Source organism: Equus quagga, chromosome 3 (genome assembly GCF_021613505.1).
Source record: "Equus quagga isolate Etosha38 chromosome 3, UCLA_HA_Equagga_1.0, whole genome shotgun sequence".
Lineage (NCBI taxonomy): Eukaryota > Metazoa > Chordata > Mammalia > Perissodactyla > Equidae > Equus > Equus quagga.
This window is the reverse complement of record NC_060269.1, coordinates 42,382,544-42,397,345: the sequence shown is the minus strand read 5'-3', so window position 1 is coordinate 42,397,345 and position 14,802 is coordinate 42,382,544. Positions and strand designations below refer to the sequence as shown.

At 36.1% G+C, this 14,802-nt stretch overlaps 1 long non-coding RNA gene across 1 annotated transcript in view; it reads left to right on the top strand.

Annotated features, from left to right (window-relative positions):
- The window catches only part of LOC124237328 (uncharacterized), a 9,140-nt gene extending 1,833 nt beyond the window's left edge, over positions 1 to 7,307 (top strand). Inside the window, exons 2-5 of the long non-coding RNA XR_006887981.1 lie at positions 733 to 764; positions 4,074 to 4,178; positions 6,074 to 6,349; positions 7,099 to 7,307. This is a non-coding gene — a long non-coding RNA (uncharacterized LOC124237328). The remainder of the gene's footprint in view (positions 1 to 732; positions 765 to 4,073; positions 4,179 to 6,073; positions 6,350 to 7,098) is intronic.
- The last annotated feature ends 7,495 nt before the right edge of the window (positions 7,308 to 14,802 follow it).

Sequence of the window (14,802 nt, the reverse complement as noted above, 5' to 3'; positions counted from 1 at the left end):
AGGTGTGTGTGGGTATTCCAGCACAGAAAAAAAAGTTCTGTTATGAATGTTTGTGAGTCACCTTTCTGACTTAAAAATAAAATCTCATTATGCTATTTCATTGTGAATTCACAATTAATCGTGATTATGTGATCCTTCTTCATATCCAGGAACTCTGAGAGAACTTGTTCATGGTTATCTCCAATTCTTGTATTTCTCCCTAAACCCACCAAGTCTGGTCCCATTTTAGGCTCACCACATTTGAAAATTTTCCTCCCAGCCTTGCCTACTGTGTTCTCCTCTTGCCAAACGTTAGTCAGAATAAACAGAAAAAAAGACATTTAAATAAGGGGGAAAAAAGGTATTTAACTAAACTTTACTTTAGTATCAGGCAAAAGTTCAGAGCTATACATTTGCATTTTTTAGTTCTGCCATCTCTGAAACATCTTTCTCTACTCCCAACTCCTGATAGTCTCTTTGCTAAGTAGGGCTTTTGCCCTCAGAGTACTGAGAATTTAAGAGCTAGAAGGAAAAACAGAAAGAAATATTAACACATAATTGAAAGAGGGTCTCTTACCATTTTTCAAAAAAATAGATTTAATGGTATGAAAGCACAGAGGAAGAAGAGAGATCTTCTGATAGGCAAAATATTTCATAATGAAGCAGCCTTAGAGTTAGGCCTTAAAAAATTGCTCTTCTTTGGGAAAAGATAGAAATTGAGGAAGTTTTTGTTTTTGTTTTGTTTTTTTTCAGGCAGAGGAAAACTTGTGACCAAAGGCATGGAGGTGAGACGGCATGACACCAATCTTCAAGAAACAGACAGGGATGTCATTTGGTAGAAATGCAAAGTACATGAAAAAAAGTATACAAAGCTAAGATAGAAAGATCAGTTGGGTCCAAATGGCCTTATTTGCCTGTCCTCTAGTTGTCATGCATTGTAGGCTTGTGTAAAGCCTGTTTTTTGTTTTTGTTGTCCTCTACTGGCTTGACTCTTGTCAATATTCCTTTCATCCTGGAACATGACTTGCTTAACCTATTCATTTCTGCCTTTACCAACCTAGAATTCTATAGCACACGGAACTCCTTGATAAGAACTGCAGTTAACCTCAGTAATTTCCGCCAGGGGCTATTTGGTTTTACCAAGGGTAAACTCTTAGCTAGAAAGTGTCTTGCATTTGCCTTCTCTCATCCTTTGTCAATATCAGGCATTGGGGTATATGGGGAAAGCAACCAATCTAGGGTGCTTGAACCACCAAACAGTGATTGTGAGAGACATGCTCTAATCTAGATGTTTGCTATGCGCTGAAAAATACTGAGTTCCTTGGTGTTAGGGAAGTAATCTTTCCAGCCTAAGTGCCTAGCAAAGAACATATTTCATAGTAGGGAGTCAGTAAAGTGACTGTTGAGTGGATAAATGAATTTCTGAATATTTCATCATCTTCCAGGTCCGTTCTTCTGTCTTGTAGATGGTGTGTAGGTTAAAACCTACTTGCCTCCACTTTATTGAGAAACAGAAAGTTGTCATGACAACTTAATAAAAATGTTAACAAGGACAAGTATTCAGTTTAAAGCAATCCTCGGTAGCCTTGTCAGAAAAGCTCCAGCAGAAAGGATCTGGCAGAAAAGCTCAAGATTTTCTTCTCAAGATGCTTTGTTTTTCCTGTCCCCACAATTGAAAACAATACAAAAGCTTTCGAAGGAGATCGGGCGTGTTCAGAGTGGAAGGCTGTGGATGAAAAGCATTCAAATATGTATTCTTTTTACACTTGCAAATGACAGTGGCAACCAGAGGTGTTCTAATTCCTTGCTACTCACACTGTGGTCTGTGTATCAGCAGCATCAGCAGGATGATCTTGTCAGAAATGCAGAAGCTTAGACCCCACGCCAAACCTGCTGAATCAGAATATTCATTTAACAAAATCTTCATGCATTCCTATGTATTTTAAAGTTTGAGAAGCACTCATCTACAATCAACTCATTAAATAGGCTAGACCTAGAAAGGGGTTGTATGAATCTGTTTAAACCAGGGATTTTTAGAACTAACACCTTTCTTTTTTCTGGAATATTATTGCCATATCAGCTCAAATAAAGTAATGAACTAATAGATTCATCTCTACTGGTTTCTTGGTCCAGTTCATAAGCTAAAAACACAAATTCATAAACCAAAGGGAATTGAGAGAAAGCGGCAGAAGGAATGCAGCAGAAGGGAAAAAATGAGAGGAATGTTGTACAGTGTTGTATACTTTTTTAATATCTCAGGGGCACAACTTCACTTTATCTTTTAGCAAACAAAAAAAGCACTGATTGTACTATTTATTCAAATCGGGATAACTTGTCAAGCATGAGAAAACTAAGATAAACTTCATTATCTTTTTTCCTCTTTGTTACTCTTTCTTCCTCCTTTTTGTCTTAAGATTATTTGTTTTCAATTTATTTTAAGCATACCTAGTTGGATAAATTTTACCCTGGTGAATTATTGGGACCATGTTAGCTCTCCAAAATGTCTTTTTTGGAATGTGAAATTTTAATTAGGAAAAGCAGATCATGTGAGGTTGGAGTCCCTAAATTTCTAATCGTGGTTCAGATATTCATGAAGCAGCTTGGACTTTAAGAGACTTCAATGGTAACAGAAGTGTTGCTTACTATATTTTCTCAAAACAATTGACATTTGTTAGTGGTAAATTGAGTGGCACTCAGAATAATGCCCTTCCACTCCCAGCCCAAAGAGGTCCTTGTCCTAATCCTGGAAACCTGCGAATATGTTGTGTTACATAGCGTATGGCAAGGGAGAACTAAAGTTGCACATAGAATTGGGGTTGCTAATCAACTGACCTTGAGATGGAGAGATTATCCCAGATTATTCTTCTTGGTCCGTTGTAATCACAAGGGTCCTTATAAATGAAAGAGGGAAGCAAGAGAGTCAGAGTCGGAGAGAGTCAGAGTGATGCAATGTGAGAAAGACTTGATCAGTAATTGCTGGCTTTGAAGATGGAAAGGGGTTATTACCAAGGCATGTGTTCAGCCTCTAGGAGTTGGATAAGGCTAGAAAACTGATTCTCCTTTAGAGCTCCAGAACAGAAGCGGCTCTGCTAACACTGTCATTTTAATCCAGTGAGACTCATTGCCGACTTCTGACCTCCAGAAATGTAAGATCATACATTTGTATTAAGTAACTAGATGTGTGGTTATTTGTTATAGCAGCAATAGGAAACTAATATAGATTTTGGTCCTGGAAAGTGGAGAGCTGCTGCAACAAATACCTAAAAATGTGCAAGTTTGGAATGGGGAAATGGCAAAGGCTGGAAGAATTCTTTGGAGCCTGATTTTTAGAAAGCCTAGGTTGCTTTGAATGTGCTGTTAGAAAGAATATGGATGTTAACTCTGTTAGTGTGATCTCTGAAACATGGTAGAGAAAAACCTGTATCATCTTACAGATTACTCAATATGTCATGAAGGGATGGCTGGTAGAAATATGGGTGTTGAAACTGCTCCCTGTGAGGGTTCTGACACAGCTGAGGAACAGTTATTGGCAACAGGAGGAAAGGATATCCTCATTATATAGTGGCAGAGCTTAGTTGAATCATAGCCTGCCAGTACAGAAATGACGAGTCTGGATACATAAAGGAGAAGATTTCTAAGCCAAGTATTGAAGGCACGGCCTGGTTTCTTCTTGCTGCTTGTTGTAAAATGTGAGAGGAAAGAGAGACTGAGGGAAGACCTATTAAGTGAAAAAGAACCAGGACTTGGTGATTTAGGAAATACTCAGCTTATCTAGATGGCAAAAGATGCCATGCTATTCTTTTACAGGTAAACCCAATGTCCTTGTACTTTGGCGATACTGAGAGATTTCATCGATTCTCGTATTTGAAAAATCTGCTAAATGTATTGATACAATGGATCTGCATATTCTTATTTTATGTTCTAAAGTAATACTTATATTGACTTTTAGCTCTGATATCATTACATAGCACTAGCATTCCATAAATTGTTTGTGCTTCAAGAGGAGACCAAAATGGTACCCTATGGACCTCAATATTTAATGCTCCTTTAAAAATGCTACCTCATAGGAGTAACTTATGTTTCATTGACTTCAGGAAACTGACAAGAAAACATAGGTTGGAAACAATGACATAAAAAGTCCCAAAGATGACGGAGGTCATGGATACTGCAAAATAAAGATTTGAGAAACTTGTTCAAAGGTATTTATTTAATGTAACTATGTCTACTCTATCCAGTAAAAGATTTTTTACATGAGTAAAAATTGACAAGTTTAAAACAAACAATTCAGCCATACAAAGGTATGTCTGTAAAAAAAGAGTCCATAGCTATGTTTAAGTGTTTATTCTAACTTAGTTCAAAAACACACTTAGTTTTCAATATTGCATTTTCTTGTCTAGCTTAGTCCCTATCTCTCACTCTGCTTTTACAAGATTTCTAGGCCTTCCAAAATAATTAGTCATATAAAGACAGATTCTATTTTCTGATTTTTCTACTTTACTAATTTTTAAATAGAAAAACTAATGCCAGATGCCAACAAAGAAGTTATTTGAGCTATTTTTAATAGCCCCAAACTGGAAACAACTCAAATGTCCAGCAACAGATGAGTAGATGAGCAAATTACAGTCTGTTCATATAATGGAATACTAGTCAGCAATAGAAAAGAAGAAACTACTGATACATGCAGTGGCACAGGTGAATCTCAAACATTATGCTGAGAGGAAAAAAAAAAACAGACGCAAAAGAGTACATACTGTATGATTCAATTTATGTGAAATTCTAGAAAGGGCAAAACTAGCCTGTAATGACAGAGGGCAGATCTGTAGTTGCCTGGAAACAGAGTGGGAAATTGCCAGCAAAGGGCACGAGGAACTTTTTGGGTGATGGAAAGGTTCCATACCATGGTTGTGGTGTGGTTATAAGAGTATACGAATTTATCAAAATTAATCGAACTGTACACTTGAAATAGGTCCATTTGATTGCATGTAAATTTACCCTAATAAAGTTGATTTTAAAACAAGAGCTGAAAACAACATCAACAACAACAATCAAAGTTATTAAAAGGAGGATGAACGAATTCTTTTCTGGGGTTCTAACATCTTAATTGTCAAGAAAAAATGGTAATAGTTAACATTATAGAATGTTAAATATGTGCCAGACACAGTTCTAAGCACTATATGTGTTAGGTCGTTTGTTTCCACCAATAATCCTCTGAGATAAGCACTAGTATTGCATCTGCTTAAAATGGGAGAAAATTGAGTTACAGGGAGATTAAGTGACTTTCCGCAAGTCACTAAATTTTACCAGCTACCAAGTGGTAAAAGCAGGATTCAAACTCAGGTCATCTGGCTCATAACCCTGGGGTATGAGTCACTCTGTTCATTCTTTAAAGACTTTGTTAATTATGCAAAATAAAAAGGGCCGGTTCAGATTTATTAAACCAGATTCTTTGGGATCTGGCAGGTCCCAGATATCTGCATTTTAACAAGCGTCTGTAGATCATTCTGATGGTGGAAGATCACACTCAGGAACACTGAATGTTTCAATGTAGAAAAGTTGTCTTATTGAGAAAGTCCTTGGGCAGGTACACATTCCTGATACCATTATGTAATAAGCTTGGGTTTTCAACACTTGTACTTTAAACTGTTTATGTATTCTCTTAATTTCTTTACTTGACATTAGTTTAAGCTACCAGGTGAGCAGTGGAGAACATGAGTTGCGATAACTTTATTTCCTAGAGAATGGTTAACTAAATAAAGGTAGTGTGTTTCCATTTAACCATGCATTTATAGAAAGAGAGAGATGAAGAAATATAGAGACAGAGGGAGAGAAGGAATAAAGGGGAGAAGGAAGGAAGGAAGGGAAGAAGGAAATAAGATTAATGAGGCAGGTAGGCAAAGAGTTGGAAGTATATTCAATAAAGCTACTTAAAGAACAAAGTATTAAGTTACTCATGTAACCTTCTCCCAATTCTTTAAGTGTCAGTAAGATTGACTTCGTGCTTCTTTTCATGGCAAGTCATCTTAAAAAATAACCATTGATTAAATGAATGCCTTTTACAGAGAGGTGAAAATTCTTTAACACTTTCTATTTCCAGGAACTGGACTTATAAACAACCCCAGAGCCCCTGTAGTTGAAGCTCCCAGGCATCTTTCTCAGCAGGATGACAGTCTACTGTTTCAAGGGGGTCTTGCACAGCTGGGTTGAAATAGAGTTTTAAAAAGTGGCAGCCTTAATAGAATATCTCTTTTAGAGGAAAGCATTTAATCAAAATGAGAAGAATTTTTATATGTGAGTATAAATATGTGAACTTCTATGAGGCCTTCAATTTTAGGAGAACCATTCCAAGACAGCATGACCTACTGACCTATAGGTAAGAGAGCCATCTGTGTGGAAAGACATGTTTGTAAATTTTCAAATAATGGTAAAAGAAGTGAAAAGTATACTTTAGTTAGTGTGCCCTCACTCCTTTTAAATATTGTAACAGATAAAATGTTTTCTGCTTCCTGTGTGATACTTTTATAATTTAAAGCTGCAAAATATGGTATGATAAAAATGATATGCCTTTCACTAAGCAGCCCAGTGGGAGTAAGGTCTGGTAATTTTCATTATTCTAACGGAGGATGCTCACCAACTGGTGATGTGTCGTACTAATGAGCTAATGAGTCTGTGCCAGAAACATCTAATGAATGGGCATCAATTTTGCTCTTGGTTTTCACTTTACTACTGAAGCCAAGATGTTTTCTTTGAGCTTGCTCCTAAGAGTGTTTTGTGGATGCTTCTCCTTCTTGGAAAAGTGAAGCACAAGGCACATAGATCTCAAAATTGCAAAAGGCAGCCAAGGAGACTCTTAAATGATAGTCTCACCAGATGGGGCCAAAAGGCATATCCTGCGCCACGGTTTAAAAAAAGAAACTGATTCAAGTTTCAAAGTAAAGAGAACTCTGTTTTGACATTAAAAAATGGCAAATTTTGCAGAGGCAGACTTGTTGAAATCTCATTTTATGAAAATGACAGTTATGGCTGCTGCTCTTATATTTACGAAATACTTTGTTTAAACAGTTGATGATATTACCTATGGGAAGTAGTGTCTTACCAAATCTCTTTCTTCTGACTTTTTAGAGTATTCTCTTTTGGTCTGATTATAAAAGTAGTGAAGTGATAAAAGGGGCCCTCCTTTTCCCACACCATGGCAGACGCGCAGAGAAACCCTTTCCTGTACAGAACACCTGACAATGCTGGATGAAAATTTAACCACAATTTTAAGGCTTGGCCAGGTTGGATGTCCAGACAGGATAATCAGCTGAGACTAGAAACAAGAAAGAAGGGCATCATGGGTAAGTAAGTATGGTAGCTGGCAATTGCTCCGAGGTTATCTGCCTATAACTGGCGGGCAGGAGCTTTGGAAATTGGGTAACTTGTGCAAGGGAGATAGAAGACAAAACCAAGTAGAATAAGAAATGGTAACACACACACTTATTAGAAATCTTGGAGCAGGGTGTTTTCACACGAGATACTTTCTCTTTTTAGGTATTGACTCAGAATGGAGCAAGTCTCTTCTGAGTGTTCCTGACCCCAAGCCTGTACTGCCACAGATTTGGATTGGAAATTCATCAAAATTCAGTGGCTTAAAAATCTTCAGGCAGAACCTTTATTTTAAAGTGGCCATGTGCTGGGGATGCCACAGGAGCCTGGAAGAAGCAAACACAAATCCTCACCAGGGAAATCTACTTTAAAGACAACCTTCAAGTAATTTTGACAGCTAAGGTCCCAGGAAAAATGAGCCTGTAATAAGGAAGTTACCAAATACATGAGGAAAAATGCCACTGTAAATGATAGAAAGGAAAGAAGAACTCAATAAATTAAAAGTCACATCTACAATGACTGAAAGAGTAGAAATTATTCAAGACAGAATTTAAGTGTGTTTAATATATTTTTTAAAATAAAATGTATTCATAATATAAGAAAGGAACTAGAATATAAAACTTGACCAGTTAAAACTGGAACCAAAGAGAACTTCCAAAAATTAAAAATATCGTAATGAAAAATAAAATCTCATGGAAGAGTTAAATAGCAGATTAGATAAAAGTGAAGAGAATACTAGTGAACTGGAAAATAGGTCTAAAGAAATAACCAGTGTTTAGACAAAGAGTTGGATGAAAATATGAGGGACTGGTTAAGATGTATGAAGGATATTATCAAGAGAGAGTAGGGATTCAGTGGAAAGGCAATATTAAAAGGCACATCAGCTAAGGTTTTCCAGAATTTAATTCAGTCATCCATCTTCTTGTTAGCCCAACAATTCCCAAGAAGGATAAATAAATTTTTAAAAAGTTCACTCATAAATGCATTTGATAAAATAATCAAACCAAATATAAGGAGATCTTTCAAGTGACTAGAAAAAAACGAAGATCATCTACAATGGAACAACAATTGATGGCTAAATTTGCTAACTTCTTAACAGAAACACTTGAAGGTAAAAGAAAATAGACTGTTATCTTCAAAGTGCTAGCAAGTGCTGAGAAAAAAATAATTCTCAATTTCAAATTGTATATTCAGCAAAATTGACTTTCAAGAATTGGTAGATGGGGTGAGGAGAGGTGATATTAGGATTTTACAACTAACGTATCCTTAGTAAAAGAATTTCTAAAAATGTACTACATTTTTGTTAGAAAAATATTAGCAAAATAGTATTTCCAATCAGATGATCTGAGAGCCAAGACAGAAGAGTGAGCAGAGAAAATACTAAAAATGTAATATGTTAAGAATAAATATAAACAAAGGAATCGATTGCTAAAGTTTGACTAATTTCAAGTTAAGAACTTCCTTTCATCAAAGACACTGGAGAGAGAGTAAAGAGACAAGTTATAAACAAGCTGAAGTTATTTGCAACACATAAATTAAAAATGGATGAAGAACTTTGTAAACAAACAGGTTTGTTCACATGCCTTATATTTTCCTTTATACGTTTCCAGGAATTTGGTTTCTAGAGAATGAGTTAATTTATGGTTACTAATGTCACTTTCCAGATCATTTCATAAGTTTTAATCTATTTATAATCTTATCAACATTGTGCAAATGTTCTACATAGTTGCTATTATTTTTTATTAGAGATTTATGTTAGACATTTTTCATGAAAAATGAATCGCTAATTATATTACTTTCATAGGTGATTTTAAATGTCTTATATACTTACTGGATTATTAATATTACCACTACCCCTTATTTTGTGAAATATCTGTTTATGTCTTTGCCCTTGGTTGAAGTATTAGAGTTTTTTTCTAATTCATTTGAAGGATCATCTTATAAATTTAGAATATTCACCTGAAACATCAAAATTATCAACCACTAAACTGAATTCTTCTTGATTAAAATTGTAAGAAACTATAGATCACAATGGAATTTAATGAGAAACTGTGAGAGAGACTAATACTCCGTGCTGGGCTGATTATAGCTCTTTTCAAGTTAGTTAAAACTTATGGTGACCATAGTAGGACAATGAAAGAAGAACACGGGGCCTGGCCTGGTGGTAGTAGTGGTTAAGTTTGGTGGCCCAGGGTTCATGGGTTTGGATCCCAGGTGCGGACCTACACATCATTCATCAAGCCATGCTATGACAGCATCCCACATACAAAATAGAGGAAGATTGGCAAAGATGTTAGCTCAGGAACAATCTTTCTCACCAAAAAACAAAAAGAGGAAGAAGAAGAAAAGAAGAACACAGGTGGAGGACTAGTCAAATAGGATGAGGACTTATTTAAAATTAAAATATGCATGCTTTGTTTCTTCTTACTATATTTACAGCCCCCTCTCTTTTTTTTCTGTTTACTGACATTCAAGAAAGATGAAAAAACACTCCCTCAGATTATTCATTCATTAAAATATTTTTATTGAGTAACAACCACACACCAGGCTCTGTTCTAGGAACTGGAGACTCAACAGTATAATAAAACAAACCATTGTTGTCATGGTACTTCTACTATGATGGACAATTAGCAAGATTAACAGGGGCCAGCCCGGTGGCATAGTGGTTAAGTTTGGTGCACTCTGCTTTGGTGGCCCAGGTTCATGGGTTTGGATCCCAGGCTCAGACCTACACCACTCATCAAGCCATGCTGTGGTGGTTACCCACATACAAAATAGAGAAAGATTGGCACAGATGTTAGTTCAGGGCCAATCTTCCTCAAGCAAAAAGAAGAGGATTGGAAGAAGTGTTAGCTCAGGGCAAAACTTCCTCACCAAAAAAAACCTCAAAAAAATTAAAAAATAAAATATGGAGTATGTCAGATGATGATTTGTGCTATGGAGAAAAATATAGCAGAGAAGGAAGATGGGGGTGGAATGGTAGGAGAGGATTATTGATGCTAACTCTTTGAGAATAAGTAAAGCGAAGTACTGGATAAATATTGTCCTTTGTTTAGGCTAGAAAATATTCTTATACCTGTGTTCATATAATGAGTTTAATTTATATTTACTCTTTATGCCGAAAAGCTATTTCATTTTAATCATGTTCACTAAAAGAGGCCAAGAATGATCTTATTATATGAAGTATTTGTTTCAATATTTTCAAGAGTATTGACATAATTTTGACAATATGAATTTTTTGTGTAAAACTTTACTCGTTCACTTATAGTTATAAACCATGTTTGGCATAAGAAGAAAATTTTGCTTATCAACTTTTTGACAGTTAACATGCTGATTAGTAACTCACTGGTCTCATTTTAATGAACTCAAGTAGCATAAAAGACTGTGCAGAGTCCTTTAAAAGTAGGAAAATATGTAACAGCTATAATTCTCCTTGTTAAAGGGAGTTTTATAAGAAAATAAATGTGACTCTATTAGGTAAATATTAGAGTATGGGATCTCAAGTTTCCATGACAGTCTAGAAGCATGATTTGGGGACAGTTATGTTTGATGGAGTCAAACCGGCTCTACAATTCAACCTTTTGAGGGCTAGGTAATTTTTCTTCCAGCAGATAGTCTTCCAACAATACGGGATAATACTTTGTACATCTTCTCTGATGCTTCTCTTTCAGAGGAGAAAGAGCAGGTCAAATAACAATGATTATTATGAACATTAAGTAATCCAAGGAGAAGCATGTTTTAAATTCACATTTGCCTTTTCTATAACAATGCAGTAAATCAGAAAAAGAACAAGGGGCAACTGTTAACTTGAATTAGTACTCATTAATTAAAATAAGATTCTTAAAGACTTGAAGATACGTCCTGAAACTATAAAACTCCTGGAAGATAATATCGTTAGTACACTATTTGACATCAAACTAAAAAGGATCTTTTCAAGCATCATATCTTCTCAGACAAGGGAAACAAAAGAAGAAATAAACAAGTGGGAGTTCATCAGACTAAAGAGACTCTGCAAGGCAAAAGAAACTAGAATCAAAACAAAGATACCAAAACAAACCCACCAAGTGGCAGAAAATACTTGCAAATCAGATATCTGACAAGGGGTTAATCTCCATAATGTTTAAGGAACTCGCACAACTGAACAATAAAAAAATACACAATCTGATCAAAAAATGGACAGAGGAGATGAACAGACATTTTTCCAAAGAAGATATACAGATGACCAATAAACACATGAAAAGATGTTCAACGTCACTAATCATCAGGGAAATGCAAATCAAAACTACCCTAAGATACCACCTTACACCTGTTAAAATGGCTATAATCACTAAGACTAAAAATAACAAATGTTGGAGAGGGTGTGGAAAAAAGGGAACCCTCATACGCTGTTGGTGGGAATGCAAACTGGTGCAGCCACTATGGAAACCAGTATGGAGGTTACTCAAAAACTAAAAATAGAACTACCATACAACCCAGCTATCTGACTACTGGGTGTCTACCCAAACAGTTTGAAATGAACAATCCAAAGTAACATATGCACCCCTATGTTCCTTGCAGCACTACTCACAATAGCTAAGACATAGAAACAATCCAAGTGCCCATCGACTGATGATTGGATAAAGAAGATGTGGTATATACATACAATGGAATATTACTCAGCCATAATAAGAGACAACTCATCCCATTTGCAACAACATGGAAGGACCTAGAGGGAATTATGCTAAGCGAGATAAGCCAGACTGAGAAAGACAAACACCAGATGATTACGCTCATATGTGGAATATAAACAAATACATGGACAAAGAAAACAGTCTAGTGGTTACCAGGGGATGGGGGTTTGGTGGGTGGGTACAGGGGGTGAAGGAGACCATTTATGTGGTGACAGTCAAGAAATAATGTACAACTGAAATCTCACATTGGTGTAAATTATTATAAACTCAATAAAAAAATTTAAAAAATGAGATTCTTAATTTAGTCTAAATTTTCCTTTTCCATCTTTCAGTATAAAGTTTGATTTTAGAACTTGCTTACTTTACCCTTGGTTTTATTTCATAACTAAGCAGAATGAACCTTTCTAAGTCATTAACCTTCTTATAGTTGGATTCTCTTAAGGATTATCTAAATTTCCTAGTAAATTGAAAAGTCATACAAAGCATTGAAATTCATCTTCTACTTATGTCTTCACTGCTGTAGGGAAAGAAGGAAGGTTTTCTGTTATTTTCAGGGAAGGCCATGGCTCAGCTTTTCCAGTGTTTTCCCTAATTTCAGGTTTTTATCACGTTTCTTTCTCCTACACTCAGGAATTCATAGTGAAAATATTAAGGAATCTATATGAGTGTCTATGATTATTGTGGAAGGTTTGAGGGAGTGCTTGGCACTGAGCATATGTTTGCTGTGATAAAACACTTCTCAGAATGCTCCAACTCTTGTTTTAGATTATAGGACATGAATTTCACCACACGGAAAGGCACCGTTTGCTCATCATAACACAAAAGGGGAGATAGCACAATTATCCAAAGGCTTAGGCTGTCCAGAGAGCAAAACTGACTCACTCAGATTCCCAACATTCATCTTAGTCAACCAAATTTAATCAAATGAGCATTATCCTTAAGATAATTGGAAATCTCCTTTAGAACATCCTCTTGTTTTAGATATTTAAAGAGGACAAGCTAAATGCCAGTTGACCTCTTCTTATATAATGATTACTCAACTTCACTCCTATTCCACAGAACCTAAAGATGGGGACTGTAGAATCGTAAATCTACGGACCGTCTATGCTACTGAGAATCACCGAACGTATTAGTTTCTTAAGGCTGCCGTAACAAATTATCACGAACTTGGTAGCTTATAACAGCAGAAATTTCTTCTCTCACAGTTCTGGAGGCCGAGTCTGAAATCAAGATGTTGGCAGAGGGCTGGCCTGGTGGGGCAGTGGTTAAGTTTGCATGTTCCGCTTCTCGGCAGCCCCGGGTTTGCCGGCCCGGATCCCGGGTGCGGACATGGCACCGCTTGGCACACCATGCTGTGGTAGGCATCCCGCATATAAAGTAGAGGAAGATGGGCACGATGTTAGCTCAGGGCCAGTCTTCCTCAGCAAAAAGAGGAGGACTGGTAGTAGTTAGCTCAGGGCTAATCTTTCTCAAAAAAAAAAAAAAGATGTTAGCAGGGTTGGTTCCTTGTGGAGGTTCTGAGAGAGAATCCATTCTGTGCCTCTCTGCTCATTTCTTCCTGTTGCCAGCAATCCTTGGCCTTCCTTACCTTGTTGCTGCTTCACTTCAGTCTCTTGCTCCATCTTCACAAGGCTGTCCTTTCTGTGTCTCCATGTCTTCTCCTTTTAAATCTCTTATAAAGACATTTGTCATTGGATTTAGGACCCACCCTGCTCCAGGATGATCTCATCATGAGATTCATACCTTAATTATATCTGCAAAGACCCTTATTCCAAATAAGGTCACCTTCTGAGGTTGCAGGCAGACCTATCTTTGGGGGACTACAGTTCAACCCACTACATCATAGTTTTCAACAATTGGACAGTTTTACTTTGTGCATGAAGTTTTGGCGAAGGCTTTCAGGACTGTCTTGTCATAAACACATTAACCATTGTGCCATTTGACGTATTGATAGTGTTATAAAATTAGCCCTTCATTTTGTGCTGTACACAGGCAATGGAAATAAAACCTATTTTTTATCTTTTCCTTTCCACTGAATTTGCTCTGTCTTTTCATTGAAAATGTCAGTGTCATTCCAAGAAGTCTGATTGCAGAGTATAATTTTAAAGAAATTAATCAGCTTCACATAAACAAGGGTAACAGAATGTTAAAAATTATTAAAAGACTAGTTTTTATTTAGAAATGAATGTTGATTATCAAAACATATTTCTTATACAAAAATAAACATTCAGAGTGAAAAATGGGGAATAACATTTACAGCGGCTTTGTTAAAAATGTAAAAAAGTTAGGATGGTGTCAAATCTGGGGTCTGAACTTTGTATTTCAGAATATGCTCGTTTTTCTATTATTTAAAAATAAATAATTTTCTTATATATTTCTTTTAGGCATATTACTTTTAAAAAGTTCCTGTTTTAAAAATTCCTGAAATTCTAATTAGGCAAACCAAACCAGGGAAATCTTGGCAAGTGAATTTGTCTATAACAAAGTTTGATTTATTCTTACATTTCCACTTATGTTGATATGTTTCTTCATGCATCTGCATAGACATATATATATATATATGTTGCCATATTTGCTGATCTTTGAACAATATAAACAAATTAGCGATACTGTGTTCACCACAGACTAATCAATATTATTACTTTTACAAGCCACTGGCTGTAAAACTCTTTTTGGACTTATAGTTCTCTCTGTTTTCTCTCTCTCTCTCACTTTTTCAATCTGTGTCTCTGTTTGTCTATCTGTCTCTCCTTCTCTGTCTCTTTTCCTCTCTGTCTCTGGATCTCTTTCC